Raw genomic sequence first — 22216 nt, 5'->3', positions numbered from 1 at the left:
GGGGTTTACAGCACCCTTTAATGGTCAAGCCAGCCGGCCCTTTACTTATGACACAGGCGCACGCTTGGCACTACTTTGTTGATGCACGTGCGGCTACTGCGCACACAATTCACAAACACAGAAAATATTTTTTTTTTTGGTTTGGACTGGAGTGTACTTTGGGGGTTACAGCACCCTTTAACGGTCAAGCCAGCTGGCCCTTTACTTATGACACAGGCGCATGCTTGGCACTACTTTGTTGATGCACGTGCGGCTACTGCGCACACAATTCACAAACACAGAAAATATTTTTTTTTTGGTGTGGACTGGAGTGTACTTTGGGGGTTACAGCACCCTTTAATGGTCAAGCCAGCCGGCCCTTTACTTATGACACAGGCACACGCTTGGCACTACTTTGTTGATGCGTGTGCGGCTACTGCGCACACAATTCACAAACACAGAAAATATTTTTTTTTTGGTTTGGACTGGAGTGTACTTTGGGGGTTACAGCACCCTTTAACGGTCAAGCCAGCCGGCCCTTTACTTATGACACAGGCGCACGCTTGGCACTACTTTGTTGATGCACGTGCGGCTACTGCGCACACAATTCACAAAAACAGAAAATTATTTTTTTTTTGGTTTGGACTGGAGTGTACTTTGGGGGTTACAGCACCCTTTAAAGGTCAAGCCAGCCGGCCCTTTACTTATGACACAGGCGCACGCTTGGCACTACTTTGTTGATGCACGTGCGGCTACTGCGCACACAATTCACAAACACAGAAAATATTTTTTTTTTGGTTTGGACTGGAGTGTATTTTGGGGGTTACAGCACCCTTTATCGGTCAAGCCAGCCGGCCCTTTACTTATGACAGAGGCGCACGCTTGGCATTACTTTGTTGATACACGTGCGGCTACTGCGCACACAATTCACAAACACAGAAAATATTTTTTTTTTTGGTCTGGACTGGAGTGGACTTTGGGGGTTACAGCACCCTTTAACGGTCAAGCCAGCTGGCCCTTTAGTTATGACACAGGCGCACGCTTCGCACTACTTTGTTAATGCACGTGCGGCTACTGCGCACACAATTCACAAACACAGAAAATATATATTTTTTTGGTTTGGACTGGAGTGTACTTTGGGGGTTACAGCACCCTTTAACGGTCAAGCCAGCCGGCCCTTTACTTATGACACAGGCGCACGCTTGGCACTACTTTGTTGATGCACGTGTGGCTACTGCGCACACAATTCACAAACACAGAAAATAATTTTTTTTTTGGTTTGGACTGGAGTGTACTTTGGGGGTTACAGCACCCTTTAATGGTCAAGCCAGCTGGCCCTTTACTTATGACACAGGTGCACGCTTGGCACTACTTTGTTGATGCACGTGCGGCTACTGCGCTCACAATTCACAAACACAGAAAATATTTTATTTTTTGGTTTGGACTGGAGTGTACTTTGGGGTTTACAGCACCCTTTAACGGTCAAGCCAGCCGGCCCTTTACTTATGACACAGGCGCACGCTTGGCACTACTTTGTTGATGCACGTGCGGATACTGCGCACACAATTCACAAACACAGAAAATATATATTTTTTTGGTTTGCACTGGAGTGTACTTTGGGGGTTACAGCACCCTTTAACGGTCAAGCCAGCCGGCACTTTACTTATGACACAGGCGCACGCTTGGCACTACTTTGTTGATGCACGTGCGGCTACTGCGCACACAATTCACAAACACAGAAAATAATTTTTTTTTTGGTTTGGACTGGAGTGTACTTTGGGGGTTACAGCACCCTTTAACGGTCAAGCCAGCCGGCCCTTTACTTATGACACAGGCGCATGCTTGGCACTACTTTGTTGATGCAAGTGTGGCTACTGCGCACACAATTCACAAACACAGAAAATAATTTTTTTTTTGGTTTGGACTGGAGTGTACTTTGGGGGTTACAGCACCCTTTAATGGTCAAGCCAGCTGGCCCTTTACTTATGACACAGGTGCACGCTTGGCACTACTTTGTTGATGCACGTGCGGCTACTGCGCACACAATTCACAAACACAGAAAATATTTTATTTTTTGGTTTGGACTGGAGTGTACTTTGGGGTTTACAGCACCCTTTAACAGTCAAGCCAGCCGGCCCTTTACTTATGACACAGGCGCACGCTTGGCACTACTTTGTTGATGCACGTGCGGCTACTGCGCACACAATTCACAAACACAGAAAATATATATTTTTTTGGTTTGCACTGGAGTGTACTTTGGGGGTTACAGCACCCTTTAACGGTCAAGCCAGCCGGCACTTTACTTATGACACAGGCGCACGCTTGGCACTACTTTGTTGATGCACGTGCGGCTACTGTGCACACAATTCACAAACACAGAAAATAATTTTTTTTTTGGTTTGGACTGGAGTGTACTTTGGGGGTTACAGCACCCTTTAACGGTCAACCCAGCCGGCCCTTTACTTATGACACAGGCGCACGCTTGGCATTACTTTGTTGATGCACGTGCGGCTACTGTGCACACAATTCACAAACACAAAAAATAATTTTTTTTTTGGTTTGGACTGGAGTGTACTTTGGGGGTTACAGCACCCTTTGATGGTCAAGCTAGCCGGCCCTTTACTTATGACACAGGCGCACGCTTGGCACTACTTTGTTGATGCACGTGCGGCTACTGCGCACACAATTCACAAACACAGAAAATATTTTTTTTTTTTGGTTTGGACTGGAGTGTACTTTGGGAGTTACAGCACCCTTTAACGGTCAAGCCAGCCGGCCCTTTAGTTATGACACAGGCGCACGCTTGGCACTACTTTGTTAATGCACGTGCGGCTACTGCGCACACAATTCACAAACACAGAAAATATATATTTTTTTGGTTTGGACTGGAGTGTACTTTGGGGGTTACAGCACCCTTTAAAGGTCAAGCCAGCCGGACCTTTACTTATGACACAGGCGCACGCTTGGCACTACTTTGTTGATGCACGTGAGGCTACTGCGCACACAATTCACAAACACAGAAAATAATTTTTTTTTTGGTTTGGACTGGAGTGTACTTTGGGGGTTACAGCACCCTTTAACGGTCAACCCAGCCGGCCCTTTACTTATGACACAGGCGCACGCTTGGCATTACTTTGTTGATGCACGTGCGGCTACTGTGCACACAATTCACAAACACAGAAAATAATTTTTTTTTTGGTTTGGACTGGAGTGTACTTTGGGGGTTACAGCACCCTTTGATGGTCAAGCTAGCCGGCCCTTTACTTATGACACAGGCGCACGCTTGGCACTACTTTGTTGATGCACGTGCGGCTACTGCGCACACAATTCACAAACACAGAAAATATTTTTTTTTTTGGTTTGGACTGGAGTGTACTTTGGGAGTTACAGCACCCTTTAACAGTCAAGCCAGCCGGCCCTTTAGTTATGACACAGGCGCACGCTTGGCACTACTTTGTTAATGCACGTGCGGCTACTGCGCACACAATTCACAAACACAGAAAATATATATTTTTTTGGTTTGGACTGGAGTGTACTTTGGGGGTTACAGCACCCTTTAAAGGTCAAGCCAGCCAGCCAGCCCTTTACTTATGACACAGGCGCACGCTTGGCACTACTTTGTTGATGCACGTGCGGCTACTGCGCAGACAATTCACAAACACAGAAAATATTTTTTTTTTTGGTTTGGACTGGAGTGTACTTTGTGGTTTACAGCACCCTTTAATGGTCAAGCCAGCTGGCCCTTTACTTATGACACAGGCGCACGCTTGGCACTACTTTGTTGATGCACGTGCGGCTACTGCGCACACAATTCACAAACACAGAAAATATTTTTTTTTTTGGTTTGGACTGGAGTGTACTTTGGGGGTTACAGCACCCTTTAACGGTCAAGCCAGCCAGCCCTTTACTTATGACACAGGCGCACGCTTGGCACTACTTTGTTGATGCACGTGCGGCTACTGCGCACACAATTCACAAACACAGAAAATATATATTTTTTTGGTTTGGACTGGAGTGTACTTTGGGGGTTACAGCACCCTTTAAAGGTCAAGCCAGCCGGACCTTTACTTATGACACAGGCGCACGCTTGGCACTACTTTGTTGATGCACGTGCGGCTACTGCGCACACAATTTACAAACACAAAAAATATATTTTTTTTGGGTTTGGACTGGAGTGTACTTTGGGGGTTACAGCACCCTTTAACGGTCAAGCCAGCCAGCCCTTTACTTATGACACAGGCGCACGCTTGGCACTACTTTGTTGATGCACGTGCGGCTACTGCGCACACAATTCACAAACACAGAAAATATTTTTTTTTTTGGTTTGGACTGGAGTGTACTTTGGGGGTTACAGCACCCTTTAACGGTCAAGCCAGCCAGCCCTTTACTTATGACACAGGTGCACGCTTGGCACTACTTTGTTGATGCACGTGCGGCTACTGCGCAGACAATTCACAAACACAGAAAATATTTTTTTTTTTGTTTGTACTGGAGTGTACTTTGGGGTTTACAGCACCCTTTAATGGTCAAGCCAGCCGGCCCTTTACTTATGACACAGGCGCACGCTTGGCACTACTTTGTTGATGCACGTGCGGCTACTGCGCACACAATTCACAAACACAGAAAATATTTTTTTTTTTGGTTTGGACTGGAGTGTACTTTGGGGGTTACAGCACCCTTTAACGGTCAAGCCAGCTGGCCCTTTACTTATGACACAGGCGCATGCTTGGCACTACTTTGTTGATGCACGTGCGGCTACTGCGCACACAATTCACAAACACAGAAAATATTTTTTTTTTGGTGTGGACTGGAGTGTACTTTGGGGGTTACAGCACCCTTTAATGGTCAAGCCAGCCGGCCCTTTACTTATGACACAGGCACACGCTTGGCACTACTTTGTTGATGCGTGTGCGGCTACTGCGCACACAATTCACAAACACAGAAAATATTTTTTTTTTGGTTTGGACTGGAGTGTACTTTGGGGGTTACAGCACCCTTTAACGGTCAAGCCAGCCGGCCCTTTACTTATGACACAGGCGCACGCTTGGCACTACTTTGTTGATGCACGTGCGGCTACTGCGCACACAATTCACAAAAACAGAAAATTATTTTTTTTTTGGTTTGGACTGGAGTGTACTTTGGGGGTTACAGCACCCTTTAAAGGTCAAGCCAGCCGGCCCTTTACTTATGACACAGGCGCACGCTTGGCACTACTTTGTTGATGCACGTGCGGCTACTGCGCACACAATTCACAAACACAGAAAATATTTTTTTTTTGGTTTGGACTGGAGTGTATTTTGGGGGTTACAGCACCCTTTATCGGTCAAGCCAGCCGGCCCTTTACTTATGACAGAGGCGCACGCTTGGCATTACTTTGTTGATACACGTGCGGCTACTGCGCACACAATTCACAAACACAGAAAATATTTTTTTTTTTGGTCTGGACTGGAGTGGACTTTGGGGGTTACAGCACCCTTTAACGGTCAAGCCAGCTGGCCCTTTAGTTATGACACAGGCGCACGCTTCGCACTACTTTGTTAATGCACGTGCGGCTACTGCGCACACAATTCACAAACACAGAAAATATATATTTTTTTGGTTTGGACTGGAGTGTACTTTGGGGGTTACAGCACCCTTTAACGGTCAAGCCAGCCGGCCCTTTACTTATGACACAGGCGCACGCTTGGCACTACTTTGTTGATGCACGTGTGGCTACTGCGCACACAATTCACAAACACAGAAAATAATTTTTTTTTTGGTTTGGACTGGAGTGTACTTTGGGGGTTACAGCACCCTTTAATGGTCAAGCCAGCTGGCCCTTTACTTATGACACAGGTGCACGCTTGGCACTACTTTGTTGATGCACGTGCGGCTACTGCGCTCACAATTCACAAACACAGAAAATATTTTATTTTTTGGTTTGGACTGGAGTGTACTTTGGGGTTTACAGCACCCTTTAACGGTCAAGCCAGCCGGCCCTTTACTTATGACACAGGCGCACGCTTGGCACTACTTTGTTGATGCACGTGCGGATACTGCGCACACAATTCACAAACACAGAAAATATATTTTTTTTTGGTTTGCACTGGAGTGTACTTTGGGGGTTACAGCACCCTTTAACGGTCAAGCCAGCCGGCACTTTACTTATGACACAGGCGCACGCTTGGCACTACTTTGTTGATGCACGTGCGGCTACTGCGCACACAATTCACAAACACAGAAAATATTTTTTTTTTTTGGTGTGGACTGGAGTGTACTTTGGGGGTTACAGCACCCTTTAACGGTCAACCCAGCCGGCCCTTTACTTATGACACAGGCGCACGCTTGGCATTACTTTGTTGATGCACGTGCGGCTACTGTGCACACAATTCACAAACACAGAAAATATTTTTTTTTTTGGTTTGGACTGGAGTGTACTTTGGGGGTTACAGCACCCTTTGACGGTCAAGCTAGCCGGCCCTTTACTTATGACACAGGTGCACGCTTGGCACTACTTTGTTGATGCACGTGCGGCTACTGCGCACACAATTCACAAACACAGAAAATATTTTATTTTTTGGTTTGGACTGGAGTGTACTTTGGGGTTTACAGCACCCTTTAACGGTCAAGCCAGCCGGCCCTTTACTTATGACACAGGCGCACGCTTGGCACTACTTTGTTGATGCACGTGCGGCTACTGCGCACACAATTCACAAACACAGAAAATATATATTTTTTTGGTTTGCACTGGAGTGTACTTTGGGGGTTACAGCACCCTTTAACGGTCAAGCCAGCCAGCACTTTACTTATGACACAGGCGCACGCTTGGCACTACTTTGTTGATGCACGTGCGGCTACTGCGCACACAATTCACAAACACAGAAAATAATTTTTTTTTTGGTTTGGACTGGAGTGTACTTTGGGGGTTACAGCACCCTTTAACGGTCAACCCAGCCGGCCCTTTACTTATGACACAGGCGCACGCTTGGCATTACTTTGTTGATGCACGTGCGGCTACTGTGCACACAATTCACAAACACAGAAAATAATTTTTTTTTTGGTTTGGACTGGAGTGTACTTTGGGGGTTACAGCACCCTTTGACGGTCAAGCTAGCCGGCCCTTTACTTATGACACAGGCGCACGCTTGGCACTACTTTGTTGATGCACGTGCGGCTACTGCGCACACAATTCACAAACACAGAAAATATATTTTTTTTTTGGTTTGGACTGGAGTGTACTTTGGGAGTTACAGCACCCTTTAACGGTCAAGCCAGCCGGCCCTTTAGTTATGACACAGGCGCACGCTTGGCACTACTTTGTTAATGCACGTGCGGCTACTGCGCACACAATTCACAAACACAGAAAATATATATTTTTTTGGTTTGGACTGGAGTGTACTTTGGGGGTTACAGCACCCTTTAAAGGTCAAGCCAGCCGGACCTTTACTTATGACACAGGCGCACGCTTGGCACTACTTTGTTGATGCACGTGCGGCTACTGCGCACACAATTCACAAACACAGAAAATATTTTTTTTTTTGGTTTGGACTGGAGTGTACTTTGGGGGTTACAGCACCCTTTAACGGTCAAGCCAGCCGCCCCTTTACTTATGACACAGGCGCACGCTTGGCACTACTTTGTTGATGCACGTGCGGCTACTGCGCACACAATTCACAAACACAGAAAATATTTTTTTTTTGGTTTGGACTGGAGTGTACTTTGGGGGTTACAGAACCCTTTAATGGTCAAGCCAGCTGGCCCTTTACTTATGACACAGGCGCACGCTTGGCATTACTTTGTTGATGCACGTGCGGCTACTGCGCACACAATTCACAAACACAGAAAATATTTTTTTTTTTGGTTTGGACTGGAGTGTACTTTGGGGGTTACAGCACCCTTTAACGGTCAAGCCAGCCGGCCCTTTACTTATGACACAGGCGCACGCTTGGCATTACTTTGTTGATGCATGTGCGGCTACTGCGCACACAATTCACAAACACAGAAAATATTTTTTTTTTTGGTTTGGACTGTAGTGTACTTTGGGGGTTACAGCACCCTTTAACGGTCAAGCCAGCTGGCCCTTTACTTATGACACAGGCACATGCTTGGCACTACTTTGTTGATGCACGTGCGGCTACTGCGCACACAATTCACAAACACAGAAAATAATTTTTTTTTTGGTTTGGACTGGAGTGTACTTTGGGGGTTACAGCACCCTTTAACGGTCAAGCCAGCCGGCCCTTTACTTATGACACAGGCGCACGCTTGGCACTACTTTGTTGATGCACGTGCGGCTACTGCGCAGACAATTCACAAACACAGAAAATATTTTTTTTTTTGGTTTGGACTGGAGTGTACTTTGTGGTTTACAGCACCCTTTAATGGTCAAGCCAGCTGGCCCTTTACTTATGACACAGGCGCACGCTTGGCACTACTTTGTTGATGCACGTGCGGCTACTGCGCACACAATTCACAAACACAGAAAATATTTTTTTTTTTGGTTTGGACTGGAGTGTACTTTGGGGGTTACAGCACCCTTTAACGGTCAAGCCAGCCAGCCCTTTACTTATGACACAGGCGCACGCTTGGCACTACTTTGTTGATGCACGTGCGGCTACTGCGCACACAATTCACAAACACAGAAAATATATATTTTTTTGGTTTGGACTGGAGTGTACTTTGGGGGTTACAGCACCCTTTAACGGTCAAGCCAGCTGGCAATTTACTTTACTTATGACACAGGCACACGCTCGGCACTACTTTGTTGATGCACGTGCGGCTACTGCCCACACAAATCACAAACACAGAAAATATATATTTTTTTGGTTTGGACTGGAGTGTACTTTGGGGGTTACAGCACCCTTTAAAGGTCAAGCCAGCCGGACCTTTACTTATGACACAGGCGCACGCTTGGCACTACTTTGTTGATGCACGTGCGGCTACTGCGCACACAATTCACAAACACAGAAAATTTTTTTTTTTTTTGTTTGGACTGGAGTGTACTTTGGGGGTTACAGCACCCTTTAACGGTCAAGCCAGCCAGCCCTTTACTTATGACACAGGTGCACGCTTGGCACTACTTTGTTGATGCACGTGCGGCTACTGCGCAGACAATTCACAAACACAGAAAATATTTTTTTTTTTGGTTTGTACTGGAGTGTACTTTGGGGTTTACAGCACCCTTTAATGGTCAAGCCAGCCGGCCCTTTACTTATGACACAGGCGCACGCTTGGCACTACTTTGTTGATGCACGTGCGGCTACTGCGCACACAATTCACAAACACAGAAAATATTTTTTTTTGGTTTGGACTGGAGTGTACTTTGGGGGTTACAGCACCCTTTAACGGTCAAGCCAGCTGGCCCTTTACTAATGACACAGGCGCATGCTTGGCACTACTTTGTTGATGCACGTGCGGCTACTGCGCACACAATTCACAAACACAGAAAATATATTTTTTTTGGTGTGGACTGGAGTGTACTTTGGGGGTTAGAGCACCCTTTAATGGTCAAGCCAGCCGGCCCTTTTCTTATGACACAGGCACACGCTTGGCACTACTTTGTTGATGCATGTGCGGCTACTGCGCACACAATTCACAAACACAGAAAATATTTTTTTTTTGGTTTGGACTGGAGTGTACTTTGGGGGTTACAGCACCCTTTAACGGTCAAGCCAGCCGGCCCTTTACTTATGACACAGGCGCACGCTTGGCACTACTTTGTTGATGCACGTGCGGCTACTGCGCACACAATTCACAAAAACAGAAAATTATTTTATTTTTGGTTTGGACTGGAGTGTACTTTGGGGGTTACAGCACCCTTTAGCGGTCAAGCCAGCCAGCCCTTTACTTATGACACAGGCGCACGCTTGGCACTACTTTGTTGATGCACGTGCGGCTACTGCGCACACAATTCACAAACACAGAAAATATTTTTTTTTTGGTTTGGACTGGAGTGTACTTTGGGGGTTACAGCACCCTTTAACGGTCAAGCCAGCCGGCCCTTTACTTATGACAGAGGCGCACGCTTGGCATTACTTTGTTGATACACGTGCGGCTACTGCGCACACAATTCACAAACACAGAAAATATTTTTTTTTTTGGTCTGGACTGGAGTGTACTTTGGGGGTTACAGCACCCTTTAACGGTCAAGCCAGCTGGCCCTTTAGTTATGACACAGGCGCACGCTTCGCACTACTTTGTTAATGCACGTGCGGCTACTGCGCACACAATTCACAAACACAGAAAATATATATTTTTTTGGTTTGGACTGGAGTGTACTTTGGGGGTTACAGCACCCTTTAACGGTCAAGCCAGCCGGCCCTTTACTTATGACACAGGCACACGCTTGGCACTACTTTGTTGATGCACGTGCGGCTACTGCGCACACAATTCACAAACACAGAAAATAATTTTTTTTTTGGTTTGGACTGGAGTGTACTTTGGGGGTTACAGCACCCTTTAATGGTCAAGCCAGCCGGCCCTTTACTTATGACACAGGCGCACGCTTGGCACTACTTTGTTGATGCACGTGTGGCTACTGCGCACACAATTCACAAACACAGAAAATAATTTTTTTTTGGTTTGGACTGGAGTGTACTTTGGGGGTTACAGCACCCTTTAATGGTCAAGCCAGCTGGCCCTTTACTTATGACACAGGTGCACGCTTGGCACTACTTTGTTGATGCACGTGCGGCTACTGCGCACACAATTCACAAACACAGAAAATATTTTATTTTTTGGTTTGGACTGGAGTGTACTTTGGGGTTTACAGCACCCTTTAACGGTCAAGCCAGCCGGCCCTTTACTTATGACACAGGCGCACGCTTGGCACTACTTTGTTGATGCACGTGCGGATACTGCGCACACAATTCACAAACACAGAAAATATATTTTTTTTTGGTTTGCACTGGAGTGTACTTTGGGGGTTACAGCACCCTTTAACGGTCAAGCCAGCCGGCACTTTACTTATGACACAGGTGCACGCTTGGCACTACTTTGTTGATGCACGTGCGGCTACTGCGCACACAATTCACAAACACAGAAAATAATTTTTTTTTTGGTTTGGACTGGAGTGTACTTTGGGGGTTACAGCACCCTTTAACGGTCAACCCAGCCGGCCCTTTACTTATGACACAGGCGCACGCTTGGCATTACTTTGTTGATGCACGTGCGGCTACTGTGCACACAATTCACAAACACAGAAAATATTTTTTTTTTTGGTTTGGACTGGAGTGTACTTTGGGGGTTACAGCACCCTTTGACGGTCAAGCTAGCTGGCCCTTTACTTATGACACAGGTGCACGCTTGGCACTACTTTGTTGATGCACGTGCGGCTACTGCGCACACAATTCACAAACACAGAAAATATTTTATTTTTTGGTTTGGACTGGAGTGTACTTTGGGGTTTACAGCACCCTTTAACGATCAAGCCAGCCGGCCCTTTACTTATGACACAGGCGCACGCTTGGCACTACTTTGTTGATGCACGTGCGGCTACTGCGCACACAATTCACAAACACAGAAAATATATATTTTTTTGGTTTGCACTGGAGTGTACTTTGGGGGTTACAGCACCCTTTAACGGTCAAGCCAGCCAGCACTTTACTTATGACACAGGCGCACGCTTGGCACTACTTTGTTGATGCACGTGCGGCTACTGCGCACACAATTCACAAACACAGAAAATAATTTTTTTTTTGGTTTGGACTGGAGTGTACTTTGGGGGTTACAGCACCCTTTAACGGTCAACCCAGCCGGCCCTTTACTTATGACACAGGCGCACGCTTGGCATTACTTTGTTGATGCACGTGCGGCTACTGTGCACACAATTCACAAACACAGAAAATAATTTTTTTTTTGGTTTGGACTGGAGTGTACTTTGGGGGTTACAGCACCCTTTGACGGTCAAGCTAGCCGGCCCTTTACTTATGACACAGGCGCACGCTTGGCACTACTTTGTTGATGCACGTGCGGCTACTGCGCACACAATTCACAAACACAGAAAATATATATTTTTTTTGGTTTGGACTGGAGTGTACTTTGGGAGTTACAGCACCCTTTAACGGTCAAGCCAGCCGGCCCTTTAGTTATGACACAGGCGCACGCTTGGCACTACTTTGTTAATGCACGTGCGGCTACTGCGCACACAATTCACAAACACAGAAAATATATATTTTTTTGGTTTGGACTGGAGTGTACTTTGGGGGTTACAGCACCCTTTAAAGGTCAAGCCAGCCGGACCTTTACTTATGACACAGGCGCACGCTTGGCACTACTTTGTTGATGCACGTGCGGCTACTGCGCACACAATTCACAAACACAGAAAATATTTTTTTTTTTGGTTTGGACTGGAGTGTACTTTGGGGGTTACAGCACCCTTTAACGGTCAAGCCAGCCGCCCCTTTACTTATGACACAGGCGCACGCTTGGCACTACTTTGTTGATGCACGTGCGGCTACTGCGCACACAATTCACAAATACAGAAAATATTTTTTTTTTGGTTTGGACTGGAGTGTACTTTGGGGGTTACAGAACCCTTTAATGGTCAAGCCAGCTGGCCCTTTACTTATGACACAGGCGCACGCTTGGCATTACTTTGTTGATGCACGTGCGGCTACTGCGCACACAATTCACAAACACAGAAAATATTTTTTTTTTTTGTTTGGACTGGAGTGTACTTTGGGGGTTACAGCACCCTTTAACGGTCAAGCCAGCCGGCCCTTTACTTATGACACAGGCGCACGCTTGGCATTACTTTGTTGATGCATGTGCGGCTACTGCGCACACAATTCACAAACACAGAAAATATTTTTTTTTTGGTTTGGACTGGAGTGTACTTTGGGGGTTACAGCACCCTTTAACGGTCAAGCCAGCTGGCCCTTTACTTATGACACAGGCACATGCTTGGCACTACTTTGTTGATGCACGTGCGGCTACTGCGCACACAATTCACAAACACAGAAAATAATTTTTTTTTTGGTTTGGACTGGAGTGTACTTTGGGGGTTACAGCACCCTTTAACGGTCAAGCCAGCCGGCCCTTTACTTATGACACAGGCGCACGCTTGGCACTACTTTGTTGATGCACGTGCGGCTACTGCGCAGACAATTCACAAACACAGAAAATATTTTTTTTTTTGGTTTGGACTGGAGTGTACTTTGTGGTTTACAGCACCCTTTAATGGTCAAGCCAGCTGGCCCTTTACTTATGACACAGGCGCACGCTTGGCACTACTTTGTTGATGCACGTGCGGCTACTGCGCACACAATTCACAAACACAGAAAATATTTTTTTTTTTGGTTTGGACTGGAGTGTACTTTGGGGGTTACAGCACCCTTTAACGGTCAAGCCAGCCAGCCCTTTACTTATGACACAGGCGCACGCTTGGCACTACTTTGTTGATGCACGTGCGGCTACTGCGCACACAATTCACAAACACAGAAAATATATTTTTTTTTGGTTTGGACTGGAGTGTACTTTGGGGGTTACAGCACCCTTTAACGGTCAAGCCAGCTGGCAATTTACTTTACTTATGACACAGGCACACGCTTGGCACTACTTTGTTGATGCACGTGCGGCTACTGCCCACACAAATCACAAACACAGAAAATATATATTTTTTTGGTTTGGACTGGAGTGTACTTTGGGGGTTACAGCACCCTTTAAAGGTCAAGCCAGCCGGACCTTTACTTATGACACAGGCGCACGCTTGGCACTACTTTGTTGATGCACGTGCGGCTACTGCGCACACAATTCACAAACACAGAAAATTTTTTTTTTTTTTGTTTGGACTGGAGTGTACTTTGGGGGTTACAGCACCCTTTAACGGTCAAGCCAGCCAGCCCTTTACTTATGACACAGGTGCACGCTTGGCACTACTTTGTTGATGCACGTGCGGCTACTGCGCAGACAATTCACAAACACAGAAAATATTTTTTTTTTTGGTTTGTACTGGAGTGTACTTTGGGGTTTACAGCACCCTTTAATGGTCAAGCCAGCCGGCCCTTTACTTATGACACAGGCGCACGCTTGGCACTACTTTGTTGATGCACGTGCGGCTACTGCGCACACAATTCACAAACACAGAAAATATTTTTTTTTTGGTTTGGACTGGAGTGTACTTTGGGGGTTACAGCACCCTTTAACGGTCAAGCCAGCTGGCCCTTTACTAATGACACAGGCGCATGCTTGGCACTACTTTGTTGATGCACGTGCGGCTACTGCGCACACAATTCACAAACACAGAAAATATATTTTTTTTGGTGTGGACTGGAGTGTACTTTGGGGGTTAGAGCACCCTTTAATGGTCAAGCCAGCCGGCCCTTTTCTTATGACACAGGCACACGCTTGGCACTACTTTGTTGATGCATGTGCGGCTACTGCGCACACAATTCACAAACACAGAAAATATTTTTTTTTTGGTTTGGACTGGAGTGTACTTTGGGGGTTACAGCACCCTTTAACGGTCAAGCCAGCCGGCCCTTTACTTATGACACAGGCGCACGCTTGGCACTACTTTGTTGATGCACGTGCGGCTACTGCGCACACAATTCACAAAAACAGAAAATTATTTTATTTTTGGTTTGGACTGGAGTGTACTTTGGGGGTTACAGAACCCTTTAACGGTCAAGCCAGCCGGCCCTTTACTTATGACACAGGCGCACGCTTGGCACTACTTTGTTGATGCACGTGCGGCTACTGCGCACACAATTCACAAACACAGAAAATATTTTTTTTTTGGTTTGGACTGGAGTGTACTTTGGGGGTTACAGCACCCTTTAACGGTCAAGCCAGCCGGCCCTTTACTTATGACAGAGGCGCACGCTTGGCATTACTTTGTTGATACACGTGCGGCTACTGCGCACACAATTCACAAACACAGAAAATATTTTTTTTTTTGGTCTGGACTGGAGTGTACTTTGGGGGTTACAGCACCCTTTAACGGTCAAGCCAGCTGGCCCTTTAGTTATGACACAGGCGCACGCTTCGCACTACTTTGTTAATGCACGTGCGGCTACTGCGCACACAATTCACAAACACAGAAAATATATATCTTTTTGGTTTGGACTGGAGTGTACTTTGGGGGTTACAGCACCCTTTAACGGTCAAGCCAGCCGGCCCTTTACTTATGACACAGGCACACGCTTGGCACTACTTTGTTGATGCACGTGCGGCTACTGCGCACACAATTCACAAACACAGAAAATAATTTTTTTTTTGGTTTGGACTGGAGTGTACTTTGGGGGTTAAAGCACCCTTTAATGGTCAAGCCAGCCGGCCCTTTACTTATGACACAGGCGCACGCTTGGCACTACTTTGTTGATGCACGTGTGGCTACTGCGCACACAATTCACAAACACAGAAAATAATTTTTTTTTGGTTTGGACTGGAGTGTACTTTGGGGGTTACAGCACCCTTTAATGGTCAAGCCAGCTGGCCCTTTACTTATGACACAGGTGCACGCTTGGCACTACTTTGTTGATGCACGTGCGGCTACTGCGCACACAATTCACAAACACAGAAAATATTTTATTTTTTGGTTTGGACTGGAGTGTACTTTGGGGTTTACAGCACCCTTTAACGGTCAAGCCAGCCGGCCCTTTACTTATGACACAGGCGCACGCTTGGCACTACTTTGTTGATGCACGTGTGGCTACTGCGCACACAATTCACAAACACAGAAAATATATATTTTTTTGGTTTGCACTGGAGTGTACTTTGGGGGTTACAGCACCCTTTAACGGTCAAGCCAGCCGGCACTTTACTTATGACACAGGCGCACACTTGGCACTACTTTGTTGATGCACGTGCGGCTACTGCGCACACAATTCACAAACACAGAAAATAATTTTTTTTTTGGTTTGGACTGGAGTGTACTTTGGGGGTTACAGCACCCTTTAACGGTCAACCCAGCCGGCCCTTTACTTATGACACAGGCGCACGCTTGGCATTACTTTGTTGATGCACGTGCGGCTACTGTGCACACAATTCACAAACACAGAAAATAATTTTTTTTTTGGTTTGGACTGGAGTGTACTTTGGGGGTTACAGCACCCTTTGACGGTCAAGCTAGCCAGCCCTTTACTTATGACACAGGCGCACGCTTGGCACTACTTTGTTGATGCACGTGCGGCTACTGCGCACACAATTCACAAACACAGAAAATATATTTTTTTTTTGGTTTGGACTGGAGTGTACTTTGGAAGTTACAGCACCCTTTAACGGTCAAGCCAGCCGGCCCTTTAGTTATGACACAGGCGCACGCTTGGCACTACTTTGTTAATGCACGTGCGGCTACTGCGCACACAATTCACAAACACAGAAAATATATATTTTTTTGGTTTGGACTGGAGTGTACTTTGGGGGTTACAGCACCCTTTAAAGGTCAAGCCAGCCGGACCTTTACTTATGACACAGGCGCACGCTTGGCACTACTTTGTTGATGCACGTGCGGCTACTGCGCACACAATTCACAAACACAGAAAATATTTTTTTTTTTGGTTTGGACTGGAGTGTACTTTGGGGGTTACAGCACCCTTTAACGGTCAAGCCAGCCGCCCCTTTACTTATGACACAGGCGCACGCTTGGCACTACTTTGTTGATGCACGTGCGGCTACTGCGCACACAATTCACAAACACAGAAAATAATTTTTTTTTGGGTTTGGACTGGAGTGTACTTTGGAGGTTACAGCACCCTTTAACGGTCAAGCCAGCCGGCCCTTTACTTATGACACAGGCGCACGCTTGGCACTACTTTGTTGATGCACGTGCGGCTACTGCGCACACAATTCACAAACACAGAAAATATTTTTTTTTTTGGTTTGGACTGGAGTGTACTTTGGGGGTTACAGCACCCTTTAACGGTCAAGCCAGCCAGCCCTTTACTTATGACACAGGTGCACGCTTGGCACTACTTTGTTGATGCACGTGCTGCTATTGCGCAGACAATTCACAAACACAGAAAATATTTTTTTTTTTGGTTTGTACTGGAGTGTACTTTGGGGTTTACAGCACCCTTTAATGGTCAAGCCAGCCGGCCCTTTACTTATGCCACAGGCGCACGCTTGGCACTACTTTGTTGATGCACGTGAGGCTACTGCGCACACAATTCACAAACATAGAAAATATTTTTTTTTTTGGTTTGGACTGGAGTGTAATTTGGGGGTTACAGCACCCTTTAACGGTCAAGCCAGCCGGCCCTTTACTTATGACACAGGCGCACGCTTGGCACTACTTTGTTGATGCACGTGCGGCTACTGCGTACACAATTCACAAACACAGAAAATATATTTTTTTTTGGTTTGGACTGGAGTGTACTTTGGGGGTTACAGCACCCTTTAACGGTCAAGCCAGCCGGCCCTTTACTTATGACACAGGCACACGCTTGGCACTACTTTGTTGATGCACGTGCGGCTACTGCGCACACAATTCACAAACACAGAAAATAAATTTTTTTGGTTTGGACTGGAGTGTACTTTGGGGGTTAAAGCACCCTTTAACGGTCAAGCCAGCCGGCCCTTTACTTATGACACAGGCGCACGCTTGGCATTACTTTGTTGATGCACGTGCGTCTACTGCGCAGACAATTCACAAACACAGATAATATTTTTTTTTTTGGTTTGTACTGGAGTGTACTTTGGGGTTTACAGCACCCTTTAATGGTCAAGCCAGCCGGCCCTTTACTTATGACACAGGCGCACGCTTGGCACTACTTTGTTGATGCACGTGAGGCTACTGCGCACACAATTCACAAACAGAAAATATTTTTTTTTTGGTTTGGACTGGAGTGTACTTTGGGGGTTACAGCACCCTTTAACGGTCAAGCCAGCTGGCCCTTTACTTATGACACAGGCGCACGCTTGGCATTACTTTGTTGATGCACGTGAGGCTACTGCGCACACAATTCACAAACACAGAAAATATTTTTTTTTTTGGTTTGGACTGGAGTGTACTTTGGGGGTTACAGCACCCTTTAATGGTCTAGCCAGCCGGCCCTTTACTTATGACACAGGCGCACGCTTGGCACTACTTTGTTGATGCACGTGCGGCTACTGCGTTCACAATTCACAAACACAGAAAATATATATTTTTTTGGTTTGGACTGGAGTGTACTTTGGGGGTTACAGCACCCTTTAACGGTCAAGCCAGCCAGCCCTTTACTTATGACACAGGCACACGCTTGGCACTACTTTGTTGATGCACGTGCGGCTACTGCGCACACAATTCACAAACACAGAAAATAATTTTTTTTTTGGTTTGGACTGGAGCGTACTTTGGGGGTTACAGCACCCTTTAACGGTCAAGCCAGCCGGCCCTTTACTTATGACACAGGCGCCCGCTTGGCATTACTTTGTTGATGCACGTGCGGCTACTGCGCACACAATTCACAAACACAGAAAATAATTTTTTTTTTGGTTTGGACTGGAACATACTTTGGGGGTTACAGCACCCTTTAACGGTCAAGCCAGCCGGCCCTTTACTTATGACACAGGCGCACGCTTGGCATTACTTTGTTGATGCACGTGCGGTTACTGCACACACAATTCACAAACACAGAAAATAATTTTTTTTTTGGTTTGGACTGGAGTGTACTTTGGGGGTTACAGCACCCTTTAACGGTCAAGCCAGCTGGCCCTTTACTTATGACACAGGCGCACGCTTGGCACTACTTTGTTGATGCACGTGCGGCTACTGCGCACACAATTCACAAACACAGAAAATGATTTTTTTTTTGGTTTGGACTGGAGTGTACTTTGGGGTTTACAGCACCTTTTAACGGTCAAGCCAGCCGGCCCTTTACTTATGACACAGGCGCACGCTTGGCACTACTTTGTTGATGCACGTGCGGCTACTGCGCACACAATTCACAAACACAGAAAATATTTTTTTTTTTGGTTTGGACTGGAGTGTACTTTGGGGGTTACAGCACCCTTTAACGGTCAAGCCAGCCGGACCTTTACTTATGACACAGGCGCACGCTTGGCACTACTTTGTTGATGCACGTGCGGCTACTGCGCACACAATTCACAAACACAAAAAATAATTTTTTTTTGGTTTGGACAGGAGTGTACTTTGGGGGTTACAGCACCCTTTAACAGTCAAGCCAGCCAGCCCTTTACCTATGACACAGGCGCACGCTTGGCACTACTTTGTTGATGCACGTGCGGCTACTGCGCACACAATTCACAAACACAGAAAATATTTTTTTTTTTGGTTTGGACTGGAGTGTACTTTGGGGGTTACAGCACCCTTTAACGGTCAAGCCAGCCGGCCCTTTACTTATGACACAGGCGCACGCTTGGCACTAATTTGTTGATGCACATGAGGCTACTGGGCACACAATTCACAAACACAGAAAATATATATTTTTTTGGTTTGGACTGGAGTGTACTTTGGGGTTTACAGCACCCTTTAACGGTCAAGCCAGCCGGCCCTTTACTTATGACACAGGCGCCCGCTTGGCATTACTTTGTTGATGCACGTGCGTCTACAGCGCACACAATTCAGAAAACACAGAAAATAATTTTTTTTTTGGTTTGGACTGGAACGTACTTTGGAGGTTACAGCACCCTTTAACGGTCAAGCCAGCTGGCCCTTTACTTATGACACAGGCGCAAGCTTGGCACTACTTTGTTGATGCACGTGTGGCTACTACGCACACAATTTACAAACACAGAAAATAATTTTTTTTTTGGGTTTGGACTGGAGTGTACTTTGGGGGTTACAGCACCCTTTAACGGTCAAGCCAGCCGGCCCTTTACTTATGACACAGGCGCACGCTTGGCACTACTTTGTTGATGCACGTGCGGCTACTGCGCACACAATTCACAAACACAGAAAATATTTTTTTTTTGGTTTGGACTGGAGTGTACTTTGGGGGTTACAGCACCCTTTAACGGTCAATCCAGCCGGCCCTTTACTTATGACACAGGCGCACGCTTGGCACTACTTTGTTGATGCACGTGCGGCTACTGCGCACACCATTCACAAACACAGAAAATAATATTTTTTTTGGTTTGGACTGGAGTGTACTTTGGGGGTTACAGCACCCTTTAACGGTCAAGCCAGCTGGCCCTTTACTTATGACACAGGCGCACGCTTGGCACAACTTTGTTAATGCACATGCGGCTACTGCGCACACAATTCACAAAAAGAGAAAATATATATTTTTTTGGTTTGGACTGGAGTATACTTTGGGGGATACAGCACCCTTTAACGGTCAAGCCAGCCGGACCTTTACTTATGACACAGGCGCACGCTTGGCACTACTTTGTTGATGCACGTGCGGCTACTGCGAACACAATTCACAAACACAGAAAATATTTTTTTTTTGGTTTGGACTGGAGTGTACTTTGGGGGTTACAGCACCCTTTAATGGTCAAGCCAGCCGGCCCTTTACTTATGACACAGGCGCACGCTTGGCACTACTTTGTTGATGCACGTGCGGCTACTGCGCACACAATTCACAACCACAGAAAATAATTTTTTTTTTTGGTTTGGACTGGAGTGTACTTTGGGGGTTACAGCACCCTTTAACGGTCAAGCCAGCCGGCCCTTTAGTTATGACACAGGCGCACGCTTGGCACTACTTTGTTAATGCACGTGCGGCTACTGCGCACACAATTCACAAACACAGAAAATATTTTTTTTTTTGGTTTGGACTGGAACGTACTTTGGGGGTTACAGCACCCTTTAACGGTCAAGCCAGCTGGCCCTTTACTTATGACACAGGCACACGCTTGGCATTACTTTGTTGATGCAAGTGCGGCTACTGCACACACAATTCACAAACACAGAAAATAATTTTTTTTTTGGTTTGGACTGGAGTGTACTTTGGGGGTTACAGCACCCTTTAACGGTCAAGCCAGCTGGCCCTTTACTTATGACACAGGCGCATGCTTGGCACTACTTTGTTGATGCACGTGCGGCTACTGCGCACACAATTCACAAACACAGAAAATAATTTTTTTGGGGGTTTGGACTGGAGTGTACTTTGGGGTTTACAGCACCCTTTAACGGTCAAGCCAGCCGGCCCTTTACTTATGACACAGGCGCACGCTTGGCACTACTTTGTTGATGCACGTGCGGCTACTGCGCACACAATTCACAAACACAGAAAATATTTTTTTTTTTGGTTTGGACTGGAGTGTACTTTGGGGGTTACAGCACCCTTTAACAGTCAAGCCAGCCGGATCTTTACTTATGACACAGGCGCACGCTTGGCACTACTTTGTTGATGCACGTGCGGCTACTGCGCACACAATTCACAAACACAGAAAATATTTATTTTTTGGTTTGGACTGGAGTGTAGTTTGGGGGTTACAGCACCCTTTAACGGTCAAGCCAGCCAGCCCTTTACCTATGACACAGGCGCACGCTTGGCACTACTTTGTTGATGCACGTGCGGCTACTGCGCACACAATTCACAAACACAGAAAATATTTTTTTGGGGGGTTTGGACTGGAGTGTACTTTGGAAGTTACAGCACCCTTTAACGGTCAAGCCAGCCGGCCCTTTAGTTATGACACAGGCGCACGCTTGGCACTACTTTGTTAATGCACGTGCGGCTACTGCGCACACAATTCACAAACACAGAAAATATATATTTTTTTGGTTTGGACTGGAGTGTACTTTGGGGGTTACAGCACCCTTTAAAGGTCAAGCCAGCCGGACCTTTACTTATGACACAGGCGCACGCTTGGCACTACTTTGTTGATGCACGTGCGGCTACTGCGCACACAATTCACAAACACAGAAAATATTTTTTTTTTGGTTTGGACTGGAGTGTACTTTGGGGGTTACAGCACCCTTTAACGGTCAAGCCAGCCGCCCCTTTACTTATGACACAGGCGCACGCTTGGCACTACTTTGTTGATGCACGTGCGGCTACTGCGCACACAATTCACAAACACAGAAAATAATTTTTTTTTGGGTTTGGACTGGAGTGTACTTTGGGGGTTACAGCACCCTTTAACGGTCAAGCCAGCCGGCCCTTTACTTATGACACAGGCGCACGCTTGGCACTACTTTGTTGATGCACGTGCGGCTACTGCGCACACAATTCACAAACACAGAAAATATTTTTTTTTTTGGTTTGGACTGGAGTGTACTTTGGGGGTTACAGCACCCTTTAACGGTCAAGCCAGCCAGCCCTTTACTTATGACACAGGTGCACGCTTGGCACTACTTTGTTGATGCACGTGCTGCTACTGCGCAGACAATTCACAAACACAGAAAATATTTTTTTTTTTGGTTTGT

The sequence above is a fragment of the Taudactylus pleione genome, unplaced genomic scaffold (genome assembly GCF_031769625.1).
Source record: "Taudactylus pleione unplaced genomic scaffold, aTauple2 ptg001990l, whole genome shotgun sequence".
NCBI lineage: Eukaryota > Metazoa > Chordata > Amphibia > Anura > Myobatrachidae > Taudactylus > Taudactylus pleione.
This window is presented reverse-complemented; position numbering follows the sequence as displayed.